Consider the following 9,335-nt stretch of genomic DNA (forward strand, 5'->3'; position numbering starts at 1 on the left):
CCTCCTCCTCCTCCTCCTCCTCGTTGTCCTCCTTCCCCGGTGTGGGACTATAGAGCTAATGGGCTAGAATTTCCAAACCACCGCAATGCAAAAGATCGATCGATATCGAGGCACACTCACCAGTGCGAGGTACAAAAACTTCAGTCTCCTATCAGTTTGGTCTGGTGTTTGGGTTGGGGGGGAGGGGGGTATGAGCTTGCTTACGAGGTTTACCGAAACATAGTTCGCGTGCCAGCTTCTGCCGAATCCTTCTGCCCCGGGCACAGTTCGCATGCCGATGGTCGTGTCTAGCGATAGCATCGTGCTTTAGCCATTCCTTAAATGAAACAATCCAATCGACTGACGAAACGGGAAAGGGGGGTTCGCGGGATCTCGGAACGTGTTCGCATCGGCAGATTGCTGCTCATTGATTTGGGTGCGACCTCCAAAACGGTAACGTAATGCTCTGCCCACCCTTTTCCCTGCCCAATAACTCTAATGAAATTCTAATCTCTTGCTCTCACTCTCTCCCGTTTGGCAAGCGGGGAAACCAGATACCTGGCCCTGGGCGTACTTCGCGTCATCAGTTAAGGAGGAGCGACTTGCACGGAGTTATGCAACTAGAGCCTGCGAGCACGATCGAAAACAGAAAAACGAAAAGATCATTTAAGATATCTTCGATTCCACGGACGGAGCGAGCGCCCTAACCTACATTTGCGATTCAAGTCGCCGTTTGCTACGTTTGCTACGTCCGAGTACCCGCCATCTGTCGAAGGTGGTCTATATTGCATTCGTGAGCAGAAATTTCACTCAACGAGACTCAGAGAGAGATAGAGAAAGAGACACAGTCCACTTAGACACGAAGTAAACCAATTGGCCACCACCAACAACACCAACCGGAGTGACCCTTTCTCTGGGCTCTTCTCGTCCGAGGTGTCGTCGTGGCACTCGTGTAGTGACAGAGTACTGTGTATGAAAAATTCACTCCCAAAGACGTGGACGACTCGGAGCTAACGTGTAAAAATCTGTAATATAATTTCCTGCGCGAACTACCAGCCACGAAGGGCCAGCACCACGGGGCTACTTGGCATCGGACAGACCGTCCCCTGGATCCAACCGAACACACACACACACACACACACCCTGTATGGCCCGTTACTCCGGAAAACGGACGGAATCGAATCACATTTCCGGTTCCTGCTGGGTTCGTCCGGGCATCATCATCACCGCACCGCAACCCACTACTCCCACACTCGATGCCAAGAAGAAAAACCAGCGGATCCTCCGCCAAGGCGGAACCCCAATTCCCTTCGTTCGACTCCTTCTCCTTCTCCTCCTTCTCGTCGGTACTTCCGACGGTATTACGACCAGGGCAGACGATACCAGGGACGCAGTCTTTGCAGTGCCGGGTATCGGTCTGTTTGATGTTTGGCCTGCCTTCCTCCCTCCCTGCCTACAAACAAAAATAGCGGGCATCCTTTACACTGCTGCTGCTGCTGCTGCGCGTTGACTGACTGATAGCCCTGATGCAGGAGGGGTCCTTGTCCTCGCTGCCAGCCAGTCTGCCAGAAGCGGGCAGAACAAAAAATCAAGAAGGGGGCGTTTGATTTACTGACGGCGGCCGAGCGGTTTTCCCCACGCAACAAAAGCAGAACAGATCCCACGTGGGTAACCAGAAGAACGCACACGCACACAACAAACCAATAGATAGCACACACACACCGTACTGACGAAGGGATGCGAGGCTGGTAATGGTTAGGGCTTTGATGAGTCATAGATGACAACTTGATGGTGCAATTGAAACCCTCCCTTTCGCTTTCCCCCGGAGTTCCACTCCAGACTTCCGTGCCAGCATGCCAGCATCCTGCTCCTGCACCGTATGAGCTGTCCCGTAAATCGTATCGTTGGTTTTAAGAAAGTGGAATCATCCCGGGGATCACCATCGAGAACCGCGTGCACGCTTTTCTTCCTCCTCCAATCAAAAGCATCATCTCCTCGTGCGTGCGTGCGTGCCAATGATTTATGGACGCTGCATCCTGGAGACCACCGCTCTCTCTCCGGTATCTTCATCGCGCTTCAATGTGGCGATCCTTTTTCAAGAAGAAGGTTTTCTCGTCTTGCTGTCGACGGCGACGCCGCGACGTCATCGTCAACCGACCATTTGTAACGGAACGCGCGCCATGTTGAGGAATCGGACGTCATCTACATCTCCTCTTTCGGTGTCTGCTTTCAACAGGGCGCTTAGCGCTTGTCAGTCAGTCGCGCTGGGCGGAGGAGCCCAACCAGGACACTAACCGCTCGCTGCATTATTAATCACTCCAGTAAACATCATAAATATAGAGACAACTTTTTATTTCCCATTTCCTGTGGTTGCTAGGATGCCGACGGGGCGTTTCGTTGCGTAGACACATCACACACACTCACACACTGACACACCGTTTGGAATGAAAGTCCATGGACTTCCGCACGACGCGGGGCTCACTTCGGATGAGCAACTTCGGAGGTCATCCATGAGGTTAGGGGAAAGTTTTAGTCCCCCTTTTGCCTTTCCTCCACCACGGGTACTCTCGTCCTTCGGCTCTCGAACTTGCTGCTTGACCAACAATCGAATGCCATGCCAAGGATCTTGCTTCAAGACTCCCCTTAAACGGTGCCCCCTTGCCCGGCGGGAATTGGAAAACTTTTTAATAGTTTTATGGTTTATTGTTGAACTCGATAACAATATAAACAAAAGTTGGCTTTGCTCGCCCACTCGCTCGCTCTCGACGCAAGAATCAAACCCAATAAATGGCTAAACCGCTTTAGGAGGAGGACCGAACCGATTAGGACTACTGGTGCCCGGGGGCGGGTGCCAACCTCTCCAGCCAGCTAGGGTCGACTAACCGATGGACATGATTCCTGCTGCTGTTGCTGCTGCTGCTAAATACGATACAAAACTTGTTCCCCAAGACAACAGCAGCGCCTTGGCCACCACCTCCACCAAGTGTCGCCAGTCAAATCCTTAAAGCGGGGCGGGGGGAAGAGGATATTCTGCCCGCTTTTAATTGTTATCGTTGTAGTTTGCTTCCCTTCCCCTCAAGGGGGTTGGAAAGTTAACGCGAAGCCGATAAAATTTTATCCTTGTTCCAATCGTGCATCGTCCTGGGCGGCTGTGAAGCCAATTTAGTGGTGAACCGTGGCGAAAACCCCCTCCCGGATTGTACAATGACTGCCGCCCAAAACGGAATTTTCCGGCCCCCAACACCACCACCCCTCACTCCGTTGGTAGAAAGATAAGCGATAAAAACTCCACAGTCGCTGTAGTGCGCGCGTATGTGTGTGTGTGTCTGTGTGTGTTGGTCAATCTCATTTCATCAACAATTTCAACCTTTCGGCTTGTATGTAGGACGTTGCGCCGTTAGGACGCAACCTTCTAGGCAACAAACCCTCCAACCCACCACCGATAAATGACTTCTGATAAGCCGGAACGGAGAGATTTACAGCCGGCCGCTGTCTAGCCATTGCGTCGCTCGTCTTTCATCGGTTTAGGATCCGAATGTGCCCTAGACCGGAGACCACTACGACCACTGTTGCTGTTTGATCAATTGGCAGAACGGTCGATCGATCTCGCCGCCCAGAACAACCACACAAAATGCAATCCAATCCGCAATCATTAGCATAAGAATGGTTGCAGCCAAGCACCACGAATAGCAACAGCAACTGAATAAAACATTCACTTTGCTTGTTCCACGTCGCTCGGGGCTAAAGGTGGGCCCAAAACAGCCGAAGAAAGGTGTGAACTTTCGATGCTCGCCGCAGACACAGTCCGAGTCCGAGAATACAGATTTGTATCGTGTACGAAGCACCCCGGGGCATGCAATATCAAACCACCACCTTCCGACCAATAGACCCCCTAGAGTTGGAACAACCCAAAAACCCCAAATCGTACTGGCGCACTGATATGGCACGCCACGAATTTGCTTTTGGCGCCGGCAAAACAATATCGCCATAAATCTTTCCAATTTTCACTTTCAATAAAAGCGATTTGCAAAACACTCGACCGGAGTGCGCCTTCGTCTCCCACCCATCCTCCCAAAACAACAACCCGGTTGCGTGATCCTCAGCAAGACCCCCGTCTACCAGTTTTTGGCATGCAATCCGGCGCGCCTTCCGCCCTTTTTCCGTCCATCAGTCAGTAGCCGGAGTCAGTCTAGTCGTGGCGCATTCGAGGTCGTTCTGTAGGGCCAGGCCCCTCGTGGCGCACTCAAAATTTCATTTCGTCTAAAAATGGATGCATGCAACCCTCGCTGAGGAGGACGGCGAGAGGACTAGCCATGAAAAATGGGAGCATGTCTCTCATGTTCGGCATACTTCTGTGGCAGATCGACAACTAGCCACCCGGACCCGGCCAAAGGTACGCCTGTGGCCGACCACTGCTCGAGCTTTTCGCTGGAAAATGGATTGTGGCTCGTGGCTGGCGTTGATGGCCAACCAGGGAAGGGCGACTTTCGTCGAGTTTTCCATCGACGACGACGACGCCAACGACGCCAACGACGACCACGCCGGGGAGTGTTGTAATAAATTTTCTTTTCTCGCTTATTTATGTGTGCAACGGTTGCAGTCGCCCTCCTAGAGTGCAGTGCTTGTGTGTGTGTGAGTGTGTAGAAGTCGTCTTTTCACAATCCATGATCATCCAGCCTACCCCCCGCTTTAGAATGGTCGTTGTTCTGGAGTTCCTCACATCGGGAATCGCGTTCTGTCCGCTCCACGGGACGCCCGGAGACGCCTGACACGGGGGGCGAAGAGGGGTGTCCGTGTGTATGCGATGGTGCGTTTGTCTGCAAACATGCCCACCACTTATGCGCTGGCCTTGTCCTTCCCATGCACGCGAAAAAGGGTTGTTCGCGCCATGTGTGTCTGTGTGTGAGCATTTTGTTGGAGTTTTTCTTTGGGCGGAAAAGCGTAAAAGCGATTGTCGTTTCCGATGTTTCCCTTCAACTCCGTGGACCCTGGATTCGGACTTATCAGCACGTCTGGGAATTAATTTCGACTTCCAACCGAGCGTCTATATGGAGCGAACGAGCAAACGTGTGAGTGCAACGAGTACATTTGCTTCACTGTTCCCTGTCTGCCTCTGCCATCTGCGCCGTTGACCTCCTGTTTCCTGTTTCCGAAGGATTGGATCGCATTTGGCGCAATTGCGACGGGAAAGTGTAACGCTCGTACTGGTAGAGTCTTAGAAATACAACCGGCCCGGGGAAGGGGGTTGGAGCGGTGGTTGCGCGCCACTAACACTCACTCTAACAAGGCTCTATCTGGCTCTATAAATATCCGGCCAGTTTAGTTGTAGTGAATGCGCCACATTCCTCCCCCCGGGGTCGAGTGAAAGAAATCCTGGCTTCCGTTTCCTTTTTGGGGATTGCGATTTCGGTTTTAATGCACACGCGGGCATGGAGTGCTAGTGGAGACGGCCTTGGTGGCCGGTCTATGCAGGCCGGTGTTCGAGAAGGGGAAAATCCATTGCCAAAAAAATTGCTTTTACGATCGCTCGATGGAAGGCAATCTCTCGGGGGGCATTTGCCGATCGATCAAGCGTTTTGTAGCGATTTTTGGCAATAAATTCCACGCCAGACGATTTTAATTACACTCTTTTTTTTCTTTTCGCGCGTGGTTTTATGTACTCTCGAGATTTGTGCTAAGCAGCAAACATATTTAAAGCAGCGCTGATTTCATGGTTACCGTCAAATTCAAGTTTACGATTGGATGAGAGACAAGTACAGCAACTAAATATTTGCTTCACTCAACATTTAAACACAAACAAGGTGCAATAATAATTCATCACCTCTAGTACTGCTGTATGTACAGTGATACGCCAAAGAAAATGCATCCTTTCCCCGCATACATTTGACATTATTGCTTGGACTAATGTCAGGTAGACTTTCATGTTCCTTTACCGTCAAGACGGTGCTAAAATCGGTGACAAAAAACCTAGCATCGAGAGACCGTGTGCTACGAAGCAATCGGAATGTGTGCACCATAAAACAAAGTACCAGACATGTTTAACCCACTGCTTGGACTGGCCGGCAGCTAAACTATGTTCTTGCATTAACATGAATCCCATGAACACCCCGTGCACCGCCAGTACACTGAATGAAGTACCTTCAGCGTATGTTGAGTAGCTGGCTAGCACTAAACTAAGGGAGCGAAAATATGCAAAAAGCATAAAGAAATCCAGTACTCCCTCCCCCAGCCCACTATTAGACTGGACTGTTTGTGGTTTACAGCCGACAAAATACGCGGCAGGAGCACCAAGGAGTACTCGCCACTGAATACGCCACTGACCTGCCTGAGCTGACGACGGTAAACAAATTCTGTTGAATCTGTTTTCTCAGATTCTTTTTTCGCATACTCCTCGTCCAATGCCGGGCCCGTTCTTAGAGGTTCTTTCTAAGTGATTGCAGTGTGTGAATTCTTTACTGGCATAGCGCACAGGCGAGGTGTTCGCCCTTTCGCCGGGCCACAACGTTCCGGTACCGGCGACATGAAGGTGAAGGTGAACGCAATGGAGGTTCTCGGTTCAATCCAACCAGCCGAATAGGCGGAGACCACCGCAGACGGTTCTAATCTTCGTTGGCCGCGAGCCAACCACCCCGCTGGCTGGCTACCGTCGCTTGTTACGGTTTATGTAACCCCAACAGCTTTTATGCACATTTACCATGCTGATAGCCACACCGCACCCTCGGACCAGTCAGACCCACCCTCCAGTCTGTTGAGTTTCCTTCCAAAAACCGAACGGGGGAAAGAAATACGAAAATATGCACTTTCTTTATAGAATGTGCTTTAATGTATAGCTTCGCTTCAGACCCCTCTCCGTCGATCCGTCTTTCATTTCGTAGAAACTATTTTCATGTCAAAGGCGATGGTTACTGACAAACCTGGAGTCTCCAAAGAGTTGAGGCGCAGGACTCGATCATTCACTTTTCGATGCTACTTCTACGATGCATCTCTCTGTCAACAGTGTATCGTCAATTTATTGATTCCACAATTTTCTCATCATCATCATGTTCATCATCATCGTCATCATCATTATCAAGTTGGGTAGTGGTAGCCCCTCGCGGTATCAGTGTCCTCGGTGTATACCGCATACAACCGCTTCATGCCACACCACTTAACGGAGCCGCATCAATATTTTCCCAATCAACTTCCATCAATCGTCTCACATTTCCATATTCGCTCGTCGCCGGGGGCACTCTTGCATTGCTGCCGGCGCTGCAGCTCCGGTTGCTCGAAAGAATCGTTTACATATTTGAGAATGCTGATGGAATGGAAGCGAGCGAGGTGAGGGTGGGTGCAGATTGCATTTTGTAAAACAAATAAATCATCATCCGAGATTACAATGGAGCCTGCTGATGGGAGCGAAGTCATCCACTGCATCAATCAGCCGTAATGGAGTACAGGGACCAACTATTTCCACATTTTTTTCCTACCGTACTACTAGAACGAACTCGCGCGCTCTAAAGGAAAGGTGTAAGAGATTTTTTTTTCTTCCATCCTTTCGCTGGAAATTTCCATCCCATAAAATGAGTCATGATGAATCACACTCGAGATGCGATTTCAAGAATTAATGGAAACGATCCTGGTTAAATGCCTCATCCCAAAAAGCCACCATAAACCCGGTGTACCCGTAGACTTCTGGCCCCGAAATCCTTCGTTTAATTCAATCCATCATCAGCATCCCATCATCGGGCAGACTGATGCCGTCTGTCAGCGTATTAACTGCAGAGCATCGAATAGATCATCCGATCCCGGGGCCCTCGCATCGCATTACCAAGATCGATACCAACACGGCACGGGTCTTTTGTTTATTTACAACAACTTCATTCTGAAGCTATTAAAAGTTGCTTCACAAAACTTCACGCCTGCAGCGGGAACATTTCACGTACCTTTCCACGTAATTGTTGCGAGGAAGGGCGAGAGCTAGTGCTGCATAAACGAGAGGAACAAGTAAAATATCAAACAGGAGGGTAGCCGAGCGTAATGTTATGATTAAATACGTTTCAATCCCCGTGTTTATGATGCGGGACTCTCGCTCTCGAGTGCGGAAGAGTTGCGAACGATGCAACCCCTCGCGCTGCCGAAGCGGAAGATGTGCTGCATGCAGAGCCTCTAACAACCTCTAACTCGGGCACTCTTCTTGTTATTCTTCTTCTGTTACTTCTTCCTCTATGACCATGTTTTTCCCGTTGCCAGGCGCAGCTGTTCGATGCTGGGCGGCGTGGAAATTACGAGGGGAATGAGTGTATTGGTGCCATTGCCACGAGCATTACTTACGTTCTCACTGTGCCAAGATCGCCACTATATCCGATCGGCCTCATGCACTTGATTACAGCTGATCGTGATCTCGTGGAAGCGGATAAAATGCACGGCCAACCTAATTTACTCGCTTCGAAAACGTTAAAACAATCGATCAGAATCACTATTATCTGTCATTAGTGGCCGGTACACTGCGAACGAAGCGATTATCACTTGGCACATGCTAAGCTGTGCTGTGCGATCGTACACTCGTTGCTATCTGGCCCATCTGGTACACTTCAAACGTTAATAGATCGGCCGCCGAATCCGCGTCTTGAGTGATCGATTTTTCGGATTTCTCTTTGATCTGCTTTTTTAATGCTGATCGACGATGCTGTACCATTCCACGCCCGACTTGCTTCACTGGGCCACTTATCAACACTTATCGCTAGTGAAAAGCGTACCATGAACGCTACGTATGGACTCGAATTGGTTCACTGATTCCTTTGGATTTCTCACATTCCAGTACACTTAGCTGGTCCCGCCAGTGACCAAACAGATAACAGCTTCACTTGCTACTTCCAGCATCAGCTTCACTGACTGATCTGAGTGCATCACATACACTGGAAACCCCTTATCTTGTACACCGGTAAAGGGTTGATTATATACACTTTCACTATCAGGAGCAGCAGTCGAGAACGGAACACAACAGCACAAACAATCTCTAGCGTTCTCGCGCTTCCTGCATGAAAACACGCACCGGCACCATCCGGTCTCTACGCAAACACGCAAGCGACGTCGTCAGCGATCGTCGAAGTCGGAGCATCTCTCCGAGTCGTCCGGAGGGCTGTTGTTGTAGGACACGTGAAGTTGCAACTGAACTGAGCAACGGATTTTTCGAAAAAACACGTTCCCGCCGCCGTTACGATTGATGCGCGCGAGCAGAAGCCGAATTCCCGAACGCCGAATGATTCTCCCGCCACGAGACACACGAACAACGAACGGTTGGTGCGACGTTGCTGGAGAATGAGTTCCGAGAAACGCGAGAGCGAAGAGCCCTGGAAAGCCGAGCTTCGTGTCGAAAC

The 9,335-nt window shown here is 50.3% G+C and overlaps 1 protein-coding gene across 1 annotated transcript in view; it reads right to left on the reverse strand.

The window, feature by feature from the left end:
* LOC125952552 (netrin receptor unc-5-like) overlaps positions 1–9,101 on the reverse strand; it is a 34,589-nt gene extending 25,488 nt beyond the window's left edge. Inside the window, exon 1 of the mRNA XM_049682081.1 lies at positions 8,290–9,101. The gene's annotated coding sequence lies outside the window, so the exon portion shown is untranslated. The remainder of the gene's footprint in view (positions 1–8,289) is intronic.
* Positions 9,102–9,335: the final 234 nt, after the last annotated feature.

Source organism: Anopheles darlingi, chromosome 2 (genome assembly GCF_943734745.1).
Source record: "Anopheles darlingi chromosome 2, idAnoDarlMG_H_01, whole genome shotgun sequence".
NCBI classification, from domain to species: Eukaryota; Metazoa; Arthropoda; class Insecta; order Diptera; family Culicidae; genus Anopheles; species Anopheles darlingi.